Source organism: Corvus hawaiiensis, chromosome 6, assembly GCF_020740725.1.
Source record: "Corvus hawaiiensis isolate bCorHaw1 chromosome 6, bCorHaw1.pri.cur, whole genome shotgun sequence".
Taxonomy (NCBI): domain Eukaryota; kingdom Metazoa; phylum Chordata; class Aves; order Passeriformes; family Corvidae; genus Corvus; species Corvus hawaiiensis.
The window spans coordinates 7,283,486-7,309,290 of record NC_063218.1 but is presented as its reverse complement, the minus strand read 5'-3'; the positions used below and the strand labels follow the sequence as shown (position 1 = coordinate 7,309,290).

The window sequence follows — 25,805 nt, the reverse complement described above, 5'->3', positions numbered from 1 at the left end:
ATAACCTCAGAAAAAGCAGACACTTGCTGCTGAGAAGGCAGCCCTGGAAAGGACTCTGCTGACTAAAGGACCTGAACTTCAAGGTATTTCTCAACCCTTTCTGAAAAGTTCAAGGTTGTTGTTAGATTACCACAGAAAACTTAGATGCAAAGCCATGGCTGAGGACTTGGCTGATGAGTGCAGTGTTTTAAACCATTAGGACCATGAGGTTTTACCCAGGTAACTCCTATGGAGTGAGCCAAACAGCACATTCTAGGTGCAGACAGAAGTAACTGAGACCATGCCTGGGCCAGAGCTGCCTTTTGTCCAAGGAAAATGGCATGAAAAAAGCAGTCCCTTGTTTCTTACTATTTCATGGGGCTGCTCTCTCAAGGAGCCTGTGAGGAACCTGCCTTGAATCTGTAGGGGGGCAAACAAAGCACATTGAACATCATCTCTGAGTGTGAGTAGCTCATTGTTCCTAAGCAGCACTAGCACCTGCTCAGCGCTCCCTCCTCTCTGCAGTGACAAGGACCTTGCAGGTAAGTGGCCATGCACAAAAAGCTTGTTTGCACCCAGGAGCTTTGCTGCCTACGTGAGTGTGTGCTCCACCCTTTGGTCTTCTCCTGTCATCCCGGGCCCACCACCGGCCAAGTGCGCAACTCTGTGAAATCTCTGCCCCAGGCACTAATAACAAATCCCAGTTATTAGCACATACCACAGTCTGCATTGCCCTGCAGACAGGTGGCAAAGGACACCTTGCCCTTGCACTCTTTCGAAGGCTCCTTGCACTGTCGCCGTGCCATGACAAAGCAAGGTGCTTTTGCAAGGACAAGCGTGCTGGGATGTCAATCCACAGATCCCAGAGGGCCCTGTGATGCAGCTAGAGGGACACAGCTGCACCTGTCCTTTAGCACACATGCAGGAACTGACAGGTTTCTCCTAAGAGGGGAAGATGTGCCGTAGCCTCCCTCAGCTCCGGGTATTGGCCAACATCTTGCTGCATCATGTAGGGAAACCATGCTGCCACAGGGCAGTGATACCACAGCTGCCTCCTGCGTGTTCCACCAGGCATGCACCATCCAGGAGCCACCCATGCAGCTGGGAAAGACACTGGCACATGCTTTGACCCAGCAAGGGTCTCAGAAAAACTGCAGCTAAAGCCCTACCTAAGGTCTCATCACCATTTTTCAGATCATATGATCACTAACCTGTCTGTCTGAAATGAAGGTATAACCTAGAAATGTTAATTTTGAATAGAATCACAGAATGGTTTGGGTTGGAAGGGACCTTAAATAGTTCCAACTCCCCTGCCAAGGGCAAGGACATCTTGCACTAGACCAGGTTGCTCAGAGATAAAGAGTGTACCATCACTTATATGAGGAAGATACAGAAGCCACACACAGTTCTAAATATATCTTTTATATTTATTCTTCTCTGGAAGAAGGTTTCCATCCCCTGAAATTTCTAAGAGGTTATATTTAAATGTTTTTGCTGCGTACCAGAACGGATGTCTAATGAAAAGCTTAAAGAGAAGCTGCAGGCCACAACAGCCTCATCCAATGGTAAAAGGACTCACCTGACACATGGAAAACAAACCTAGGCCACAATGCTACTTAGGCATTAATATCACATGTGCCAGTCTAAGTGAGGAGACTGAGTATTAGCTGTGAACCTGCACTGCAAGTGTCTGTCTCAATAAGGCAGTGCATGGCCATCCCACAGAACTGATCTAGTCCCTGGTCTATTGGTTACTCCAGAAGAGGTAAATTTCTCATCATAATTGTGCTGCAAATTTTCATCCTTTTAAAAACAGAACCATATATTGCAGTGGTAAAAAAATTGTATCATTCTTATCCAGCATTGATATGTTTTCATGAAAAACTTCCAAACTGGCGCTAATATGTCAAATTTCTCCTCTTAGCAATGATGAAATATTACACCTCTGCTTTTCTTCCACTGTTTAATCATCCATTATTTTTCCATTGATTCTTAGCAGCTATGACCAAGTCAGGATTTCATCCTAAATTTTCCTTGCTAAAATTTCCATGCTAACATTTTAATAGTTGGCAGGTACAGATAGTTTTATAGGTAAAACAGTCATTAATTGAGGTTAATTCTATCCAAGGAAATAAGTCAAAGATAGGAAAGGAAATTTTAAAAAAATAAGTGAACATAATATATTGGAAATTCTGGAGTAGCTTCCTTCAGAAGCAAAATTTCACCAATTTTTTGGCTGTACTAAGTCATGTCTCCTGGTTGTTTTGCTAACTCTTTAGAAAAACAGGGTTGACATTGAAATCAATAATCATATTCATCTGCAGGTGCCAAAGCACTTCTCAAAATCAGCCAGGAAAATAGTCTTCTCAGAAATGACCCAACGAAGGCATTGAGATGAAGGACCAGGAATTACGGCCCAGATCTCCAGTCACCCAGCCCAGTCCCTTGTGTGTCAAACTCCCCCAGCTCTGACAAATGAGTTGGGCATCTTAAGCTGCAATTTCAAAGTGATTTACTGAGCAAAGTGAAACCACGCTGTCACACAGACACCACTGCTGCGAGCTGGTCTGATTGCAGTCACCTTCTGCCACTGCTCTTCAGAGCACAGTGCTCCCACTGCTCAGCCTTCCTCTGGGGGCTTCTCAGAGTGGCAAACTGAGGTCATTTGTCAGGATAGAGGAACCACTCATCCTCGTTCTTGTTCTTCCTCTTCCTCTTCTCCTCCACTGTGAGTTAAAATCCTGGAGGATTTTAACTTACTACAATGATCTCCAGTGATGCCCGCCCTGTTAGAAAACATCATGTTAATCTGCTTGACACAATGAAGAAAAGAAAAACAGGAGAGAGGGGTACAGGTTTGCAATGTTTCTTAGGTAAATCAGCAAAGAACCTTGCCTCCCTTAGCAGAGGATGTCTGCTCTGCCCCAGGGGAAAACAAATAACCGTGCTTGTACCCTCAGCACCTTGAAAACCCGTGGTGTTCCTGTCTGGAGTGAGCATGCACACAGCATGGATTGCAGACATCCCAGTGAAGCTCCCTGAGAGTTTGGTTCCTTTGCATACCAATTACATGACTCTCTGTACATAATGTATAAAGCCAAGATGCTCGGGATGCACCCAATGATCCCAGAGCATGCACAAAACAATTACAGGAGCATTTGCAGCAAATTTCACGCTCTCAAGAAATACCAGACTCACTGGTCATGTGCTGTAGGCATGTCTAAAGATTTTGCATGTGCAGTGCTCTAGCATTCATGAAGGCAATTCTTAACTTCTCATTTCCAGGCAAAAGAAGACTTAAGTCTTAAAGGGAGCTTTCCATACACTTCAACAGAGCAAAACTGATTTACTGATAACTCAGTAGTCCTGAGTTACTGCATTTAAAAGTACTGCAGTGATATTGCTGTTAACCACAGCTGGATGGGAAATGGAATTCCTCTCCTATGGCATACCCAGGCTTGAAAGATTTTGTGTTTAGCATGAATCAGGAAAAAAGGTCCTATTTCTATTACCATCAAAATTGCATATTTGAAGTGCAATGTAGTAACAAAATGACTTTTTTGGAATAAAGTATATCACTAATGTCTGATCAGAACATTATTAAAAACTAAAAGTCAAGAAGACTGAAGAAGTCTGAATCATGAGTAAGGAAATAAATTTGTTTTGATTTTCAGAAGTTTTGATTAATTTCTGCTCAAGCTTATGTTAATACATATTTCCTTTCCACAGAAAACTTATGATTTTTAACAAAGCACTACAACTGGTGGTAGGTGCTTTGCCATCAAATAACCAAGAGAACTATCTCTGCAAGCTTCAGGCTCTCTCAGCCCTCTCAGAACCCACACTCCTGTTCCTCCTGTGCAGACCAAATCCTCAGTCCAGTGGCCTCTCTCCTAGTGAGAAAAATTTAGGTTTTATCCTTCCTCACAGCACTACCAAATCCATGCACAGACCAGGGAAGATTTGAAAGCACTGTTTTTTTAAAGGTATGCAGACAGATGAGGCTAGAAACAGGGTGAGCTCAGATGGATTTTGTCTTGCTCAACTCTGACCAGTTTGGCTTAGTCTTGGCTAGTCTAACCTGAGATCACCACCCAGTTTCCCTCAATAATCAATGGAAAGAGACTGATGGGATGAATCACTCTGTGGGGGTTCCTATCACACACATCTGTCTCAAGAGGCAGCAATTCACCCTCTGGCTGAGCTTCTTTATTCCACAGTGGCTGTTGAGGCAGCCAAAGGCAAGGTCTGACTGGACAGTGTTTGGGCAGCTGCAGATAGACAAGATGATCCCCACCCTGAATGACAGCATTATTATCATGGAAAATATCACTACCAAGTACCAACTCATGGCATCTCACCTCCACATGTCTGCTTGCTGCTTAAAAAAACAAAATCTGGCTTTCTACTCCTGTGTAACATTTGTCATCCCTGGCACGAGCTGAATCAACTCCCAATAAATCTGATCTCTACCAAGCCTGTTCTTGAAAAGATGCCCTCACTGGGGCTGCTGGGTATCCTTGGAACTGAATCCACACTTCCCCTCTTTCAAGGGAAAATTTCCCAGTTTATGAAGTACAAAGTATAATTTGGGCCCCGATGTGCTGTATTGATCTGCTGAAGCCCTGCTGCATGGCAAGTCTCACAGCTGATGGAGCTGTATGTGGCAGGTCAGAGGAGCTTATTGGCATCTAGAAATGTCTCCAAGGGCAATGGAAATGAAAGACTGTGAAATTTCTAACCTACAGAGATGAAACTATGAGGCTGATGATGAGAAGAAATCTATAGAGCAGACTTCCCAGAGGGACCTCAGGCTGTGGTGGGAACTGTCTGGAGTCCAAGAGCCACCAAGGGACTGGAACTCTTCAGCTTAGAGCTCCAAGGGGAAAAGGTGTGGGCTGAAGGGCAAAGAAATGGTATTTTCCAGGGACACCTAGGCCCTGGAGGTAAAATTTTATTCTATGCACTCTGCCCTACAAATACACTACTGGGGGAACCAAAAAAGGAAAGGAGCATTTGGGTGTATGTGCAAGGGAGGGACGCTCTGGGCTGACACTCAGTCACACTCTCCATTTATCTTTGTGACTTTCATACCTCAAAGAAGCTCCGATCTTTGTGCAATGATGTTTTTCTCCTAAGGCAGCAAACAAGAGCACAAAATTAATAGCAGCAGTCGTCCTTTCAGTTCTCTGAACAGAGCATTGAATATGACTCATGGGGCTATGCCAAGCTGGCATGCCACCAGGGCAATAAAGTTGTTGCTGGTAGATCCTCATTAACAGCACGCGGAGACCCACCGTCCAAGAGAAAGACGGGACTTCTGTGGTGCCTCAGAAGAAGAAAATGCAAAATATTGTACGGCTGAGTTAATTAAATCTGACAGAGAACAAAGCTGGTTGTGGTGAGCAGGCGAGGCTCCCCTGCTATGCTATCTAGACTGAGCTCTCTGCATGGAGCTCTCAAAAGTGGTCAGCGCTGATCTAACCCAGTTCCCACTGAAGGCAATAAAAAAACCCTTCCTGACATCACTGGAAGAGCAACAAGCAGAGTTACTGGGGGCACAAAGCCAGGACAACGCTGAGACAATGCAGTTGAAAACCAGGAAGGGGTGCCTGATGTATCTCCAAGAAGAAATATAAAACATGCCCAAGAACAACAAAGGGCCTTTGTTAAAGAAGCAGCAATTTTCCCAGTGGAAGCCTGAGAGATGCTCTCGTCACCCACTTGAGCCCAAGATGGTCACACAAAGCCAAATGACCATCCATCATGGAAGTGGCCATTAAGCAGAGGGTGACACACACATCCCAGCAGCCACTCAGTTCTCCTGGAGATGGCACAGCTCACCCTCATGGAAACGCAAGCACATTTTCCCTGCTAACCTACAGATCCCCACAGGTCTGGCTTGGTCCTGCCAGATGCACAGGAAAGCTGTTCTCCACATCAGCTCAACAACTCCTGCTGTGTCCCTCACCTTCCTGATAACATCAAGTGGTCCACACCTTGAGGGCATCCCCAGCTGCCATCACCCCAGAAATATCAATGCAGAGCAGTCCATGAGAGCAACACCTCTCAGCCCTTTAGCTCTATTTACCATCCCTGGACTTCTATGTACTGATTTTTTGATCAAGAAAACCATGTAGCTCCATACCTGGCACCCATCAACAATCCTGCTGATACTTCACACATATACAGGGGAAAAGAGGCCTGACTCTGCATGCACAGCATGGCCCTTTGCCAAAGAAAACTCCCAAAACAACTCCAGTGATTTTGGTTCCTTATGGATTCTGGTAGAGCACAGCATTCTGTCTTCAGAGTACCAGAGAGGAGAAACCTAAAGTGACCCCAGGTTCTTAAACCTGAATATGAAACCCAGATTCACCTTTTAACATTATACAGCTCATGTGGTATCTGAGAGCTAAGCTCCTAGTTTAGCAGAGAAACCTATGTAGAAGCCAGGAACAGAAAATAGCCCTAATAATTAGAAAACAACGATGGCCAGGGGTTTTCATCCTTCTTTCTCCCAGTGCTTTCTTCCCTGAGGTGAGGTACTAAGCCAAAAGACCTGAGTGAAGTAAAGTTTCCTAAAATAAGTATTGAACTAGGAGGCACCTCCAATGTCTAGGGCGCAGTTGCTAATTAGGAAAATACAGAAAAGGGTCAGGAAAACATCCTGGAGCAACAAGCTTCAGGATAGGACTTGTAAGAAATTTGAAAGAGTGAGCAAAAAGCATCATGGCTTCTAGTACCACAGCAATATTTATGATAGAATTGACATAGCAATATTGATTTCTCAGAGCTGTGAAGGGGACGGGGTGAGTTCATGCATAAAAGAAAGAGGAGGCCAGCACAGCCCTGTTTGCCCCATCGATGCAGCTTTGGGAACACTCTGTATTTTTCCCATCGTGACAAATGCCCATAAGGAAACTGGCACTACAGAAAGGTTGCACAATCCTCATAACTTAAAAGGAGAAAGCCAGACACACCTATTCCTTCCTTAGCATTGGAGGCACAAAAGGACTAATGCTAACATATACAAATAACAGGTCTGGAGGAACTCTCAAATTCCAGCCTGGAACAGTGTCAAGATAGGATTTTAATGCTGCATTTTACAAATCATGTAAGTGTTTAAGCTGATCTCCAACTAAGCATCCCTTTTTAAAATTTCAGGGAAAACACTTCCATGAAACATCAGTAGTGTCATATGAACACATAGACATTTGGCAGATCTGGCAGAGAAAGCACTTTAACAACATTGTATAAGATTGCATTAAAATGTTGCTATGGTGAATTGGAATGAAAAGCAACAGCTTCAACACCAACATGAACCCGTAGCTGGGTTATAAGGAAATACAGTAAAACTGGGGGTGATACACCATCAAGAGTGTCTCAGTTTTTTAATCTAAACATTTTTCATGTTAAAAAACAAACTCATCAAAAGTAACCTTCCCCACAGTTTCCACTTCATGCAAACCCAAGTGTGCTCAAAAAATTCCTAACCATCTTATAATTAAGAGTGTTAACCAGTTCTGTCCTTTAGCTCTTGTACTTGGCTGTTCATATAATGGTCTGGGAGGATCCAGATAACATTTAAGACTGGAATGAGTCAGCCTGGAAAAGATTATGTTTATATAATTGCAGCATAGTATGGGAAGTGCCCTATATTATAACAGGCTCAGCATTAGCCTAACTCTGAAGGCAGCTGTAGTCAGCCACCCTGCTATGAGTAACTCAGTGAGCCCTCTCTTCATACAGCACCTGCCTTACATCATGAAGGCTTTAAAAACACAGCTCTTTTCCAGCCTTTGTGTTTCCACAGCCTGGACACCAACATCCTGATCCAATCCAGCCTCCAACCCCCACTGTGATGGAAATATTCAAGAACACAGTTTCACTCTCATGCTGGTGGTTTTTCACCACTAGATCTCTTGCTTGTCTCAGTCATTCCCATTCACCAGGCAATATGAATGGCTGAGGAGGCAGCAGAGCTAACTGCTGCTCTATCCAGCTGCATCCAGCTCTTGAATCCAAGTTATTGCAGTAAGTTCCTCCAACTGATTCTCCTAAACACAGACATTAGGGCCACCCAATAAGTAAGGAAATGCTGTCATGACCCTCCCTGTCCAACAAGAGAGAAGGCTGACTCTGCTAATCAGGATTTGGGAGCAAGAATTTGGCAGAGAAGGCTGCTCACACAGTGGCTGGTGAAGAGCTGATGTGTCAGGATGCTGCAGAAACACATTCTTAATTCTGTGTCCAGCACCCTGTGGTATGGGGCACACTGAAATGGAAGCCCTGTTGGGACAGTGATTTCAGCTCTCCTTTGACTCCATCATTTCATGGGTTACCTTCTCCTCTGGATTACAAAGAAACCCAGGTTCCCCCACCCCAGCCAGGAGCAAGGCTGCCTGGAGCTGTGTCACAGGAGGGCAGGTGCACGTTTGTGACTCCTCTGGGGGACTGGCAGCAGTTTCACACCAACTGACTGCAAGTTTTCATGAAACTGCTCTGAGAGGATCCCAAGGGACTGGAGTGCTGTGGGGACTGCTCCTTTGTATTGCCAGAGAAAGGAAACACTGTGTGAGGATATGCATGGCTGAAGAAAGAGTCCCTAACACTAGGACAGTGCATGATCTCTCTGTCATTACATTTTCCTTCCATTAACCTTTTTTTTTGTGGTGCTTAATTGCTGGCCAGGGTTAAACCACACTATCCTCATCACCTGTTAAAAATCCCCTTTTTCTTGCCCTCATCATTCCCTTAGTTTCTTTCCCTTTTCAAGCACCCTCTCATCATCTCCTGCCTTCTTCAGGTTCTTTTTAAATCTCACTACCAGTTTGTCTCCCATTTCAGCCCATGGCTGGGACCATTGCTGCTGAAGCCTGATTGGTCTCCACCACTCTGAAATAGCCATGCACCACCGTCCCCACTCAGAGGGGGGATCCTGCACTTCTAATGCCCAAACACAGCCTCTTCTTACCTCTACTCCCTGCGCTTGCTGCTGTTCAGGTACATGGTCTCCCTCCCTTGCTACACTTGTCTTTATACTATCTCAGGCTTGGCATAAGAGAAAATTTATGCAGGCATAAATGGCAACCAGCAGGCACCCAATGATTTGCTTTCAAGATTGAGTTAAGTGGAAGTGGCAGGGGTAAGATTCAGGGCTCCACTGATTTTTGCCCTGCTCACTTTCACGTTGAGCCCATTAAAGTTTTCCACTCCGTGTATTCAGCAACACTTCTGCATACCAGGGCTAGAGCTTTCCAGTCTGGTATCAGAGCTCTGTTGCAATTGACTGTGGCCAAATCAGTTGTCAGCAGCTCACCAGAAACTCTTTTGGAATTGGTTATGAGATGAGCTAGAGCTGCAGGAAGATCAGGACACTTCTCTGTCTCATGGTCCCATAGGTCTTTGTGACTCCTTGGCTCACAGGACATTTATTGTCCTGGGCATTCACTTGTGTCAGAGACCTTGCAACAGAGACCTTGACCCTGGGCTACAGAGGCCCCTGACATAGCCAGAGTCCCCAGAAGGGATGGGCTTGCTTTGCACTGGGCGTGTGGTGCTGCTGTGCTGTGCCTTGTGCGAGGATGAGGATACACCTTGGCAACGTAGACCCTGGACACCCCTAACTTCACCAACACATCTTCTCTAAAATATCACAGTCATTTTTAAAACAAAAAGGCAATAGTGTTTTCAGGGAAGGGGCTCTGGACAGTAGGGATGCAGAAAGAGTGAATATTCCTGAGAACTAAGTGTGGATTTTAGGCACCTAAACCAACATGCTGCTGGCACCACCATGAAGGGATCCCTCTGGAGCTGGGTTCAGGTGCCTCTGGAGCAGCTGGGCAGTGCTGGTGGGGCCACAGGGGCTGGGGCTTGGGCCCAGACAGTCTTTCTTGCCCCACACAACGTATAAGCTGCATGCCCACAGCCCGTCATGCTGTGTCTTTGATCCTGCATGGCTTATGAGCCCTTCCTGAAGCCAGCCTAGAAGCCCTGGGGGTAGGAATCCCCAGGGCTGGCTTTGTCACCAGCGGCCTGGAGCTGTGGGTCTGGCTCTCCCAGAGTCACCATTTACTGCTCTTCAAAAAGGCGCACGAAGCGCTTTTGGGACCGCCTCTAAACAGGATCGGCTGACACCTCAAGCCTGTATTTTAAACCAATTCAGATCAAACACTAAGGAAATTCCAAGCCAAAGAGCTTTCTATTTCCTCTGCTTCCCCTGTAATCCACCCGACTGTCTGCCGGTTCCTGGGAGTGCTGCTGGCCTAAAAGCTACCAGCCTCCTCTCACAGGCAGGAGAGTTGGTTTTATCTGCCCTTCCTTGATGGGCTCGAGCTCTAAAGCTTCCTACCCAACCCTTCCTTAATAAATTAGAACAATTACTCCAGGCTTCTCAAGGATAATTGCTAATAAAATTCTGCAGATTTCCCCCAAAAGACATGAAAGGGTTGGAAGCAGAACCAGAAACTAAAGGAGAAAGAAAATGCAGGACAGAAATAATAGCCCTTGTTCCATTCATGTCTCATCCACCGCTGGTGAGTTTTTGTTCTTAGAGTCACATATTTCAGAGATGAATCTTCCCAAGCTGTCTCCAGTGGGGAAATGCCTCATGCTCACTGCTTTGGAAAACTAGTTGGTTGTTTTTGAAGTTAGTTTACAAGATCTTCCTGAATCTAGAAAAAAATCGTGAAAGCCTCAGGCTTGGATTTACAAAGAATCAGCAGGGCATCAACAAAAGACAAAGTCACAAGAAGTGAAAGATGTCCAGATACATCCTGACGCTCTTTAACAGGAACCTCTTCCAATACTTTATTTTCCAAAGACAGTTTGATGCACAGAAGCAATGAATTCTGAAGCCTAGATGGTCTTAGGTCTTCCCTTGAGGACTGTGGACACTGATACTTCTACAACTATCAGTGGTTTAGGTTCAGGACAGCTGAGGAGCTATTCAGACCATCAGGTCTGGCTCATTATGGACAAAATTAGACCCAAAAGATGAGTTAATCCTCTCAAATAGGCAGCCCACGTGGCAGGAACCCCCAAACACACTGACGAGGAGCAGGAATAACCAGCTTTGTTTTCTGTGTTGTTAGGCTATCACACTGGGCCTGCAAGAAGAGCTGCTGGAGGACTGCACAGCATTGGATGTGCCTGTCATAGGGGAGCATGAGGCTGATAAAGGACTAGGCAGGTCACCAAGCCCTGTATCCAAGTAATCTGTCTGTTGGTTTAACTGGGAGCAAATTACAGGCATCACTAACGAGAAACTTGAAATGGTACTGGCATGTCTTGCCTCCAGTCTGTCTCTCCTTGTGGCACATTGCCAGCACTACACAGGGAAGCAAAAGAGCCTCTGAAATTAAATTATATCTTGGAGGAAGGAGGAGGAGTTTTCTTCCTGAGCAGGCCACTAGCAACAGCCGTGAGCATGGGATTTATGAGGGATAGATACAGGAAAACAAACAACTACACAATCTTCTTTCACATTTGCCCCAAATACGTCAGCATATCACAAACCCAAGGATTCTTATCACAAGTGTAATTTTATGTCATTCTGATTCTATTCTGTAGTTACGAAATCCCTTTCACAAGCTCTCAGAACTCCACCTTCAGAAACACTGTCGTTTTCTTGCCTGGCCCCACTATTTCCTAGTGGAAGACCATTCCAGAATTTTACTCCACAGGAGGGGAAAGACAGTCCTTGATACATTTGATTTGAAATATAGCACATATAATTTTCTAATTAGACTGTGTGGATAACAAGAAATGGGAGGTCTTGAATAGGGAAAGAAGATGTAATACCAGAAAGCTCTTCACAGCATGACTAACATCCCCCTGCTTCTCCAATTCAGCTAAGACACTTAAACACTTAAGGTTGAACTTCAACATTACATAGGACCTAAAATTGCCTTTTGTGATTTTATTTTCCTTACTTGTAGTTATACTTCAGTAGATCAATATCCTGAATTCCTGCTTCTGCATGGTAAGTGTCTGTTCTTTAATTTTCTCTTAACACTCCATTCAGATAATCCTGACTGAAAGCAAGCACTTTCCTTCAGGGATGGTAATGAATCTAAATAAAGCCCTATTGTAGAAAAGGACAGTCAGTATTTGTTTCCCACCAATAGGCAGGACTCACTTTGGGAGCATTGCATGGCACAAGGCAGTGAAAAGTCTCATCTGGCAGGGTTTGTCCAGTAGCTTACAGCTGATCCCAGAGGTCCCTTGATCCAGGAAACATAACCCTATATTGCAATAGGTCCAGACTCCCCTTTGTTTCAGTCTGTTGCTGCATTTGCCACACCAGCCAATGATACAGTGAAGTGTCATGACCCATGGCGTGGCCTCCTTGTCCTGTACCAGCCAAGAGCGAGGGAATCATTTTGTGAACTGCAGCCCAGAGCACCTCGGCTGAGTCTATGACCTTTGTGTACTGAACTATGCTGATGGTTTTCATTACTTATAAATTGTTCTTTGAGCAATGAAAGAAACACCTGTAAATCTATGGATGCAGAACAAATCAATTCCTTAGAGACAACAATCCTCCAACACTATTCTTCCATCCAGATAAATCTGCCCATCTTTATACCAAGGCTTTATGAACTGTGAAGCAAGTAATCATTAGATGTTTTAAGAAAATGGGGAATCAATTCCAGAAACTATTACAGACTCCAGAAAATCACAGAAGTTTGTTACAATCAGGGCATGTAATTCTGCAGTGCTTTCTCCCAAGGCACATAACCCTCTAACACAGCAGCTCCTGATCTGTTCCCCTGGCATCCTCACTTCCACTCTGCAAGGCAGCAAATGTGGTCACACACCCTCACTTGGGAACTGCTTTCCTAGCACTTATTCCTCATGCTGTAACATGTTTCTAGCACCTAAGAGTCACCAGAACCTGCTTTGCAAAGTATTTAGAAATAAAGTCTTAAAGCAATGTCACCCACGGCACAAATTAACACCCAGCAGACTCGGTTGTAACTATTTGCTGCTCTGTTTTGCAGGCAGAAATGGCTGGATGCTAATGTTAGTCCTGGGAAAGGGCATTATGAGATGGTCATTTGGTCCAAGGGACTCACAGAGATTTAACATCAGTGGTAGTAGAAATTATTTATCCAAACTGCAGTATAGTCTTGCAGACCCAAATTATTTGGTGGCCCCATTGCAGCAGGGACTCCCTTTCAAGATGATGGCACATGGACAACAGAACTCACCACACAGGGAAGGGCTGGGGCAAAGCAGGGTTCAAACCTCACCAGAAAATCTGCCTCTCCACAGCCAGAGGAGCCTATGTCCTGGAGGTCATGGAGGACAGGGAGACGGGGGACATAAATGGTGACACCAAGGGGTCTTTGTAGTATCCCATATATCCCAATATAGCAAGCAGCTCCTGCTCATAAGCAGAATCCCACTGATTCTGACCCAAAAGACTGATCTATGATTTCAAATTTGCTGAGGCAAGCTCTGTGTACTTACACCCCTAATGTACTCACAAAATCAAGGATCTGCATTCCTTTTCCAGGTAATTCCAGGGCAGGTAATTTCTCAGGTGAAAAGGTAGGTAGAAGAGGAGGGCCATAAGGAACTCATCTAGTTTCTCACTCCTAAGTAGAAGGTGGAATGGTCACTGTGAAGTTTCCAGATTTGCAGACAGAGACACCACCAGACCATTATGTGAAAGAACAAAGTCTCTGCTCAAGGGCTGCATTATACCAAATATTAGCAGAATGGCCGAGACCTATTTGTAGCAAGCACTCCACCCCACACTAAGACTTTGAAGGTTTTTAGAGAATTATTGACAGTCCAATAAAAATGCTGAAGAGTGGATTGAACTGGGTATTACCAGGCCTATTTCCAAGAAACGTATTTTCTGCACTTCACCTTCCTTTAGGTAACAGAATAGAAAGCTTTCAAACAGGTGATAGAATTATTTTTTTGCATGTTGTCAGGACAACATGAATTCAGTGTTGTTTCCCACTGAACCGCACAGCTGAGAGATTTTAAACCTCTAATATTTCCTATTCTGCTTCTCAATCAGAAGAGAGGTCCCTCCACATCCAGCTACACACACACAATTCTCAAAACGAACTCTACATGACATACCTCCTACCAGCTACAGAAGGTAATGTGATGTGAGTCATTCGCTTCTTTCAAAAGCAGAGCAGCATCTGAAAGCATACAGAGGAGAAAAACAGTATTTCCTCAAAAAATTGCTAGTGTCAGCAGAAACAGTTTCTAACTTGTAGAGGCAATGCCTTGCTGATGTGAAATACCAGCAATTACTCACATTTTACATCATCCAACGTCACGTATTCACATTGTACCCACTTGGACAGCCTATGCAATTTTCTTCCTTTGTCAGCCAGCCTTCTCTCAGGGAGCCTGGCACTGCAATCCTCTTGGAAGATGCTGGTGGTTGGCCAATATATAACATTCAAGGGCACAGTGCTAATTCCAGTCTGAGAATATTGTCTGCCTGGTACATGCTCTCTTCATTGCATACAGTTTCAAAGGGACAGGCAGTGAAATGTGCTTGGCAGGTATCCTGAACTAACTTTCAACTGTTAGAACTACAAACCAGGCTGGGGATGTTGAGAGAAACAGGATATTTCACCTCTAAGGTTGTGTCTGAAGTTGCTCTTTTAGTTGCTAATATAATAAATTGCCACTGTATTATTTAGATCAAAGAGGTTTTAAGTAATGGATGAAAGTCAGCTATACCATGTTGTGAATTTATAAAATTAATAATAATAATAATAATAAATCTTTGAAGTGCCTTACACAGATGAATTAATTACTTCACAATACTCTTTGGAGTAGATGAGAATTATTACCTCGTTGTGAGCGATCTGGAAACAGCAACAAAGATGCTGAATGACTTTACGAAAGTCAGACCAAGTTAGTGCCTGAGCTAGCATTCAACACCAGGCATGTCTGGCTCTGTTTTTGTGTTCAGACCACTCATCCACCCTGTTGAAATGACAGCTGGCTTCCTGCTTCATGTGCTTTGTTCAGACATGATCCGCACACAATGGGTGAAAATATTCCCACCCAAATGATCTTGTTTCTTTTTGAGCTAGGCTAGTCGAATTGAAATACCTCTTTAATGTCTTAACACGCATGTCCTGAAAAAGAGCATTTTTTCCTTCCTTGAGGTTTTCATCAGCTGCTGGATTGGAGCTGAAATACAGGGTATGAGCATGCAGCAGTATAATTTTAAATTACTAGCAGCAGTACAAAGAGGTCAACATCCCAGAACATGAAGATATATCTATTTTGGCCTCTAGCTGACACTAAGAAAGTATTTGGGTTGTGGTGAGGCCAAGGTGAGATGTTGCTTTCAAGAATACAGAAGCAAAGAACAAAGGGGCTTGTGGGGGTCCTCTTGCTCTGCTTCCTGCCCCATATGCCCTGTGACACATAAACCCTTCCAGCAGTGTCTCAAGTGGCTTTAGGAAGATTTCAGATGCAAACTGCTCCATTCCAGAGCTCTTCTTTGGGATCACTGAGGGAAGATCAGGCAGAGGTCACCACAGAGCTCGCACGTCTCCCTGGAGAGTGGCCAGGCAGAGTCAGCAGCATTCCCAAGCCCAGTGGAGCAGCTGAAGCTGCTGAGACACAGACCATGAAAGGTGTCTGCTGTAGCTGTGTGGCCAGGAGAGAGGTGAGCAGCCTGGCTCCAGCCGGACAAAAGCTTGGAAAATGCCCAGCAGGGCAGGAGGCAGCAGCGGGCAGGGTGTGAGAGACCCACTGCTGCCACGCTCCACCTGCTCCCTGCCCCTGACAAAAGAGCAGGGGGGGATAGTTTGGGTGTTTTTTGGTTTTGCGGGGGTTTTTCCCCTGATGGTTTAAAAGGCCTGATAATGCCCTAATCCACACCTGCCACAGACATTCAAAGCAGAGTTAGGTGTACTTTGTCCTCTGCAGAGTTGTGGTTTCCCTAAAGGTCTGCAGTCCTCCAGTGCCCAGCACTGCAGAGTCATACACAACACCAGGGAACATCACTCTGTGGCCCTCCACCTGTGGACACCTGGGGCCCTCGCATCCAGCAATCCAGCACTGCTGCCCCAGGGGGGGGGGCACATTTTTGACACACGACACACAATTTTAGCTGTCCCTCTGTAGTTCAGCTTGAGATCAGTAAGGGGTAAATGTGTATTTCTCCTTTACTCTATTAGCATGATGTAAGAATTTGTCCTGCAGTTGATGCTTGGGAAAAAAAAAAAAATACTGGACTGATTTTACTTGGAACTGCTGCATTTATCAAGGCCTAAAGCTGCATAATTTGAAACCAAACAGCATTATTTTACCTTGCAGATTCAAGGGTGTTAGTATCAGCTTTCCAGTACCACACACCTCAAGTTGGTTTTATCATCTGCAAGAAAACAGTGTATAGAATGCATGTCATAAATCTATGCTCAATTTCTCAGCCCAACAAAGTATTTATAATGCAAATTCTGTGCATATTGGGCACTTTCCATCATTCTTCAGCCTGCTTTTCCCCCAGATGTTGTTTGTGTGTGCGTTATTTCAACAGAAGTTCTCAAAGGTTGCCAGTGTAAGAAAGAAAAATGTGTATTTGTCATTTTTTGTCTTTCAGGGAAGTTCGCTAAAGAACATCAGTTCTTTGATTGCCAGTGAATCAGTAAAGGCTGAGAAATCAAATGGAAGTGGGCATGAAACAACACATTGCTTTTGAGTTTTTAATAATATTTATGTAATTGTAGAATCTAAGTATCAGGAGAAAGGAAACCTTTGCTTAAAGATGGAATATATTATGCATGTTCCTGATATGCTGAGAACTTTAAATAAACACCAGATAGGCTGTTCAGGGAACACTGGACAAAACTACTAGTAACAGCATTTTACAGCATCTATACATTTTTTAAAATTCCAAACAAAAATATCCCCCAGAAATAAATGAGGTCTGTTATTCCCTTCTTAATTAACAAGAGACTTGCAAACCCTTAACTATTATTTGCAGGTCACCTTTAAAACAAAATGACTCTTATTGCTGAAATCCCTTTGCCTACAAATTTAAACCGAGTGAAACTTTAAGCTTTCCTGTGACTTTTTGCCAGGTACTATTCAGCCAGGCAGCCACAAGGCTCTCACAAATTCTTACTCAATCTAATTTGGTAGTAGAGGCTGGATATGGGACAACAGAATAATTTCAAGTCAGCAGCCCACAGCCCATGCCGTGGTTAGACCACAGAGATGAATATGAGGAAATCATGGCTCTAATCCTTTGACAAAATGTGGTTATTTCAGCTTGCCTGTTCTAGTCTTCAGTTCCAGCTTTCTCATGGTGTTTTACCACTCTTGGATGAAAAGGCCCACACAAATGCTGTACCTTTATGTTATGCACAAGGGATTATGAGCCATGAAAGAAAAATAGGAAAGGTGGTAATCCAGCTTAGCAAGACCTACCAGCGCACCACAGGAAGGAGAAAATTCCACCCCTGTGTCTTCAAAATACATCTCAGCTGCTTCTCACTAATGCAAATGGCTGAATGACTGTCCCCAACCACTGTGCTGGGGCAGCAGGACAGGTCCCTGCCCACCCATGGGGCCTCCTGTGGCCCCTGGGATCTGCTACAGAGGCAAACATCAACAGCAGCAACAGGATGGAGCTGGGAAAGTTGAGGAGGCTCACAGAAAGGGAGTGAAGGGGATAAGGTGACACTGCTTATGGCTTAAGGTGACCATCTGCTGTCCCCTAGAACTGCAGATCCCAGCACGTACCCTCCACTGCAGCCTGCTCTGGGCCCTGGGACTCATGGCCAATGTGCTCTGCTCCTCCCCAGCTCTGCTAAGCATATTCCCTGGGTATCATTTTAGTCCAAACAAGGAAATAATTTTTTTCCATGTGACAACATCTCCACAGCCACTCATTTATGCTTATTGCGGCACTGACAGTCAGGAGCTGCAGAGATTTTCCTGGTTTTCCCAGGACTGGCAGCAGTGAGGGCAGCTGGTTCTGTTTCTTCTGTTATGGGCAGCGACAGCACTCTGAATGTTAAACACTCTTTAGCTTTGGGCTTTACAAGATTTCAAAGTATATCTACCAGGGCACAAGTACGTGGCATGACCTAGGTCCTTACACGAGCAGTCAGCTCAAGATTTGGAAGCTGCACCTGGAAGTAACTCCCATATACTAAGGCAGGTCACTTTAGGGAATTAATTTGAGGTTTATAATCTTTGGGATATTATGAAGCATTTGGTTTTTCAAGCAGAGAATCTCTCACACATCATTCACAGCAGGGCAGTGTTGTGTATAGCTGGTATTGCTTGTATTGCACCCAAAATCGGTACAAGTCATGCTGACAAAAGCACTTTTTGCCAATAGAAGTCAAGTCTCCATCAAGCGTGAGTTTTCACATTACAGATAAGCCAGCCTAAGAGCCAGTTGTTAATGGAAGAAGCATTCTTGATCCCATCAAAATTTTCCCATCATTTACCTTTGTGTTGATTCTTTATCTTTGACCCCAGAGCAAGGCGGGTCCCTAAACTGTCAAAAGTAGTCATCCAGCAAAAATAAATGAGAAGCTTTCTGTTGGGTTAGCATTTTACATCAGTTCATGGTGGAGTCAGAGCCAGTGGAGATGTAGATAAATATAAGGGGACGAGGGAAGGACCACACCTTGCAACAGACTGGGTCAACTACAACCTAAGAAAATGTTGCTGCACTACTTTGTACTTTGAAAGGATGAAAATACCTGATCTAAGACTTTTAGACAGGTCAGGTCAGGTCAGTAAGACAGAAGGAACATTTCCTGTGCTCCCACCTCTTAAAAATGGCATCAGTAATTTTTGCAGTAGTTTCTGACTAGGGAAAATACTCCTGAAAGTAACATAGGTGTTCATGACCACGTGGAAGAACAAATGGACAACACAATGTGGGGAAAGAAAATTTCCATAAAGCAACCTGTCCCTAACTTCCCTTATTTCCAAAGCCTTCCAGACACTGCATCTTTTATCTTGTGAGTACTCTTTAGAGGTGTATCCATGCAAACACAATCAGTCCACGGAAGGTAAGCTAGGATTTCAAAACAGCCTGAAAATTCTGCTCTGGCTCTGCTCTCTCCAGCCATCTCTTTCCATTTTTTTATACAATTGCTGTGTGTATGTTGTGTTTCCAGTTGCTATTGCCGCCTGCCAAGTACATATCTATGACTTGGCAGCCAAGTTACATATTTAAGAGGATGAGAGAAGCAGGTTTGGGAACAACCTCAGATCTCATCCATGGCAGCCAGGCAGCACTGTAGAAATAGGCTCAGGGGAAAGGGGAATGTATGGAACCGATGGCTCAGTGGCTCATTTTTAGGGAGTGGGGCTGTCATCAGCCTCAGGAGACCACTGGCCCACCTTGACTCCAGTAAAAGTCATGCTAAAAGAATTGGCAAAAGCAAGGGATGTGTTGCAGATAGCCAGGGCTGCCTGTGTTGGTGTACACTACAGTGTGTAGCGCAGGAAGCAGGGGAGAAAAACCTTCCTCTGTAATGGAAATCTGCTTTAAACAGTCCAAGAAATGCGTAACACTAAGCTCTCTGAAAAAAAAAGCTCCTTGGCATTTCCAGTGGAAGATGCCGTAATAGATACATGGCATTTGGTTTTTGCTAATTTATCACCTTCTTTCTGTGGGAATTATATACATCTGAGGGGTAAAAACTAAATAGATAATGTGAAGCACTCAAGATGTGATAGTGACAAGTTCCACAGGCAGCGTCCTAAATAATAATTCTTCTTCAGAGCTGGGGCTGAACAGCACACAGTAAATAAGGTGTATGTTGAACCAGGAACTACAACCTTCTTAGAGCTTACACTGCCCATTTTGTGCACTGACTGAGGTAGGTGCCCTACAGAAGAAAAAAAAAATAAAAAAACCTGTTAGTGCATAATTAAAAACTGGGTTATGAGGCATAAGCACAAAGAAAGCAAGAAACAGGCTTGCTCCAATTGTCATAGTTCTGAACAACTGACCTTGAACCCTTAATAGGCTTCTTTTAGTGTTGTTTCTTGTGGTTTTTGTGCGTCCATGGGCATCCCAGTAGCTGGGAACACTCAACAATATGTATATGTACCCATTCTTTAGGTATATCTAATGTTTAATTTGGATATCACACCCAGAAAATAAACAAATGCATAAACTCAACAAAAATATCACTGACTCACCATCCAGTCATCCACCTCTTCTCTGCCTCTTGTTTCTTCTTGCTGTGTCAAGCCTCTGTCTCCCATACCCACCGTATTAATTTCCTCTGCTTTTCCCAGGGGCAGTTAAATGTCAGCCTTGGTTTCTCTGGGAATATTAGACTCCGTGTGTGCACTGCTGTTTGTATTGGACACACAAGCACAGATTTCAATTTCACAGTAGCTAATACTGCCCATGACTACACCATTTACCTGCCAAGTGCTCTGCCTGCTCATTAAAAACAGGATCATGCTGTATGAATGGAATAAATACTGTCCTTGGGCGAAGTACTGTGAACATTGGTGCAGGTTTTCACTTCAGTTTTGTGCAACATGGAAGCTCCTAATTCCCTTTTTTCAGCAATTTGAACAGTGCATTCCTTGGATAATCCAAAGCAGAGGGCAGTTTGGTAGCTGCACTGTAACTTCTGGAGAGATACCGAGTCCACCTCATGTCTAGCCCCAGCCGTGTCCCAGAACTGGAGCCCTGTGGCCTCACGGCCACATCCACAGCTCCAAACTGGCTGAAGGTGTTCATAGGCAAAGGCAGAATCAGCTTCTGAGTCCACACCGAAGCTCTGAGGGAACTCAGGAGGCAGCAACTGCCTGGCACTGCTTACAGGCAGTCTGATTTTGGAAAGCCAGAAAAACCAGCTGCACGTTCTTTTACTGAACGCCTCGTGCCATTGCTCCCTCTGCATGGTTTTATCAGATGAGATTATTGAACATAAGCAGTTGTCAGCCCTTTTCACACAGCCTTGCACCCCCAACAATCAACCTTTTGTCATTAAAGTGCCTCTGACAGAAAGGAAGAAGTATTAAAATGTACCTCACAGTCAAAAAGTTTTTTCAAAATTTTGTTTTGATTCTGTATTCTGAGGTGCTCAGAAATCCAGGAACCTTACAAAAAAACTTCATAGCCCAGTTTCTAGTTCTTCTCAGGATATAATAACCATCTCCCTGCTATAGAAATAGGGGAAAAAAGATGAAAACTTAATATAGAAGTGCTATAGACAAGATCTTCTGTATTCAATTCTGTGAGCTTTGAAGGAAATTTGAAGGAAATTATGGCAGAGAACTTTTTAGTTTTTAGTGTATTACAGAGACTTTTTAGATTATCAGTATTTTTAAACTAGTTATTTCCCACCTGTAGTGCTGGGGGTAGGACTAAGGACTAGCTACCATCAAATTTCTTTAACCAGGCTGTGTAGGAACATTTGCAAACACAAATGCAAATGAATGAGGTCTTCAGCAGGGAAATGAGGAGTCTTCCAATTGAGAAATAAACGTGGTTTTGAAAGAAATATGTTTACACTTTTAGATACAGCCTGGCAAAAAGAAATGCTGCTTTCATCCATGACATGTGATTGCTAGACTGTCAGTGCAACTGTGCAGCAGCTCTTACAGGGATTGACAGAGAATATTTCATGATGCTTAGCAGTGAATATAGAAAGGCAACCAAGACCTCCTAAATCCAATGAGGTGTCTATAGAATCCTGCCTGAAGTACATAGCATTGCCACTTCTGGAACTGGTTTTGTCTCCTTAAACCTATTCAAAATAGATTTTTACCTGCTGACCTGCAAAAGATTTGGAGCAGTGACATTTTTAACTGCTCCAGCAGGTAAGGTACAGGTGCTGCCAACTGCTACCTAAGCATGGGCAAGAACAAACTCACACTGCTTGGGCCAGGATGCAACAGAAATCTGTCAACTTTTGCAGAGGCCAACATACAAAAAACAATTCCTGAATGGTGGGAGAGAATATCTTCAGCAATGGAAAAGGAGTGAAAATTTCCTGTACTCTTGATTTTCTTTAAGACTACAAAAAAAGTGTTGGCTCTTAGAGGGGAATTTCTCCCCTCTCTGAAATTCCAGGCTGGTGCTGTTACTGGGATGACAAGGGGAACCAGCTTGTCTCTGTCTCACCCTCTTGATGCAGGAGAGAGTAAAGGCAAACGGGTCATGCAAGGGTGGATCAGGGGGTTTTAATACTGCTGTTTCATATGTGGAAGTGAAATATGTTGTTGCATCTGGAAATGCTGGCCTGCTCAACTCTATAATCACCACGCTGCTGCATGCAAAATCTGCTCTAGAGGCAGGTCTGTGCTATAGGCTTCTGCCTGCATAAATATGTGGAAGAGAGCGGCGCAGAGATGTGATACCTGACCCACATAGGTGTGCTAGAGAAGCTTTACTAGCATAACTTGTTTCGCTGTGGGGTAGGGAGGGGTGATAACTTTCCTGTGATGAACAACTACAGAACGTAATTCTGCTGCTGTAAGAGCATCCACATGCTTTGCTGGTTTAACATCCCAGGATTCCTGTGTGCCAAGGTGCAGAGTACCTGACGTAGCAGAGATTAGACCACCGTGTGCTTTCGAAAGGGACACAGTAAGGGAAACTCATGCCAGGCACAGGGCCAAGGAGGAGAAATGAGGAACACCTTTGAGAAAAGTCCAGTTTGAAATGCTATTACCTTGCACTGCACTGCCAAGACTGAAAAAAAGGAACTTTAAGTACGCATGCTGGGTGTAAGCCATGTTTTTTAATGTGATACCTTGCATTTAATGTGAGTGCCAAGACTGGAAATGTGAATTCCCTGAACATTTTTTTCCCTTTCTTCCTGTTCCTCATATTTATCTGCAGGAGTGGCTCACAATGGGGAAAACAAACTTTATGGTGCAGTCCCGACACCCTTCATCTCCTACCTTGGCTGCACCCTACAGAGCCCCAAACCTCCAAGAACCTAAATGACAGGCAGCTCCCAAGAGAAATGCTACCCAGCCTGCAGGGCTCCACGCAGCGCCTCCCGAGAGATAAAAAGGCAGGCTGCTGGGATGTATTCATGCCTGCCTTTAAGATGGTATCACAAGGGATGAGCAGGGCTGCAGCCTGTCTGCAAGTCCTGTGCGCACAACTTCAAACAGACGCTCCGGAGGCGGCGGGGCCGGGCTGACTCACCCGGCCGGCTGGGTGGACGCAGCCTGTCCGAGCACGTCTCAGCTCCCCAGTGGGTTGCCCTCAGACAGCTCTCTTGTCCTCAGCTCCCTCCGAGGGTTCTCACACCGGCACTTTATTTTAGTGATGCTTTCGGCTTTGACTTTTTTTGTCTCTTCCCTCTCCCCTGCAAAGCGACGGTGGGGAATTGCAGGGCGACCTGCACCGCACGCAGGAGGCATGGCTTTGCTTTAGGGATTTAATCCGGGTGATTAAATTCTCCAGTATTAATGCCACGGGTGTTCCTCTGTTTGAAATAATGCCATCCAAACTCAATCAGAAAACATATGGAGCCATCAAAAGTTAATACAGGAGTTGCACAGGGCTAGGAAGTTACAAGCACTTCATGCTCTCCCGTATGGGCTTTGTCTTTCTTGCACAGCCTCGTTGCAGCATGGCAAAGTTCAGACACTCAGGGCCAGGATTTTGACAGGAGCAGCTGGCTTTCCTGTGAGTCAGGACAGTGCACAGGATGAGAGACGCTGAGTGCAAAAGCAATGAAACTGCAGATTTTAGACAAGATTACTTTCCTGGCTTTGCCAAATTCATTTGAAATGTGCAACTGCTCCCCGGAACGATATGTACACACCAAATGCACCTATTTGCAAATGGGGAGCAGCATTTGGGAAATTGACTTTATTTCTTTAAGAAACTGGGGAGGGGAGGGGGGAGGATAGAGACCTACTGGAATCAGTGGGAAGTTTCCACTAACAGGATCAGAGTTCACTCTACAGTTAGCACAACATACTGAAAACCAACTTGAATTTATTCCTTGTTTTATAAACTAGACTGAATGAATGCAAGGAATCTAGCTCTGAGCTCTTCAAGTTTTCTGCCTCTTGCGTTCTGGGGGCTTGTTCACATATTTTAAAGGCTACTTTGTGCCTCGAGACTACAAATCTTTTCCCAAGCATGTAAGTCAGCACAAGTTTCCAATCCTTTACATACCCCACACACAACCTTAGGTGTGTCACACCTAAAAACATCTCTTTTGTAGGAAAAAAAGAATACAACTCTCCCAGTGTTAATCTGTTGTTGTCCTCAGCCACTTTCACCATCTGGATAGGGACTCCACAACTCTGGTCTCTTCTCCCTGCCTGCCTCACTGATGGAACAGGCACAGAGCAGCAGTGGCCGAGGTGAAGGAAAGGACAGACAACAGCACAGGCGTGTGACAAACTGTCTGCTGCGTGCATTTAGCTACATTAGCTCTGCAATACACTTAAATAACAAAAAATTGTGTTTAATAACTGGGAAGCGACGCTGAGGAATGCAAACCAAGGGCTGAAAAGTAAAGGAAACTATGTGGCAAGGGCAATTACCAGTTGGTTAATAGAAAAAATAGTTCAACCTGCATTTACAATGAAAATGGGTGCTACCTATGCCTTATTGTCATCCCATAGTAGTGGGATTTTGGTTTGAAAGAGTTTATCTGACAGTACTACAGTTTGCAGCAACAAGTTTTCACTTACAGATAATCTAGTGGCATTCATAAACATATTTACCTATTAGTTTCTAGGGGAAAAATAAAGTTAAAAGTCACAGTATCTTCTCATTCCCACGAGTCCTCTATATGTTACAGCCTGGAAATCAAGAGGCTGCGTACCTTGACACAGCCAGGAAAATGCTATGTACCTGAACACCAAGAGCCTGATTGCAGTGTTTGGAGATCTCACTGAAGCCCTCAGCAGGTGCTGAAGTTGATGCAATCGACTTCTCCAATCTCACTTCGATGGCACTGACATTTACCTGCCAATCACTCGATAGACCTAAAGTGGTTTTGAGTCATTTGCAACAACAGCTATCAAACAAGCTTTTTACACGCCTCACATTCCCCCCTGTGATGACTGTAACCCCTTTCTGTAGCCAGTGAAGAGAAATCCACAGTCAGTCAGTGCCCTGGAAAGCTATCTGAGAGAAATCCATGTAGTAAACCAGCGTTACATCCTTATTGTTGTCTTCCTTCTTGTCACAAAAAGCTTTTTATAGATTTTTTTTTTTTAAATATACAACACTTACAAGCTTAAGGAATCGAAGTCCTAAAAGTTGTTTGCAACTGGGAGAGCTGGCAGGGCAGCACCAACCACGGTTCCCAGGACACCAACACTCCCGACATCCAAACAAGCAACAAACCAAAACACGGCAGCCGATTCCCTTCAGCTGCCCACTGCTCTGCAGTTTTTTCCCTTAAAGGACAAGCCAATCCGAAATGTGCGTGCCATCAGGCTGCTGCAGGAGAGCTCATTAACTCGCAGCGCCTCGGACTCCCAACGCTGCCTGCTAGGATTTTTGCTTTCTTATACAAATGAAGAGCTCTGCAGACAGTTTGCAGCAAAGCCAGACAAGTTTAACTACTACAGATTTTGCCTATTTTATTAAGTTCAGCATAAAAGCTCCTCACTCAGTACTCCCAGCTCTGGGGGTGTCCTTGCCAACTCGACTTTTGATTAAGAGGAGAAAAACACACTCACTCTAAGTATTGAAAGCTCAGCGTGCACACAAGCAACCCAAGAATAACTCAGCACTTTGTACAGCTGTCCACAAACCGGTCTTTATTTTATCAAGCCCCACCACCTGCCAAGCAGGACTATTTCTGTTGTCCTCACTTCCCCGCTGTTCTCTCCCAGCCGCA

General features: G+C 44.4%; 1 long non-coding RNA gene across 1 annotated transcript; it reads right to left on the bottom strand.

Moving 5' to 3' along the window:
• Positions 1–1,388: 1,388 nt before the first annotated feature.
• On the bottom strand, positions 1,389–25,394 carry LOC125328167. The gene is made up of 5 exons (XR_007204574.1): positions 25,193–25,394; positions 16,293–16,357; positions 14,086–14,150; positions 13,476–13,586; positions 1,389–2,765 (listed from the first exon to the last, which is right to left on the bottom strand). It is a non-coding gene; the product is annotated as an uncharacterized LOC125328167 (long non-coding RNA).
• Between the last annotated feature and the right edge of the window lie 411 nt (positions 25,395–25,805).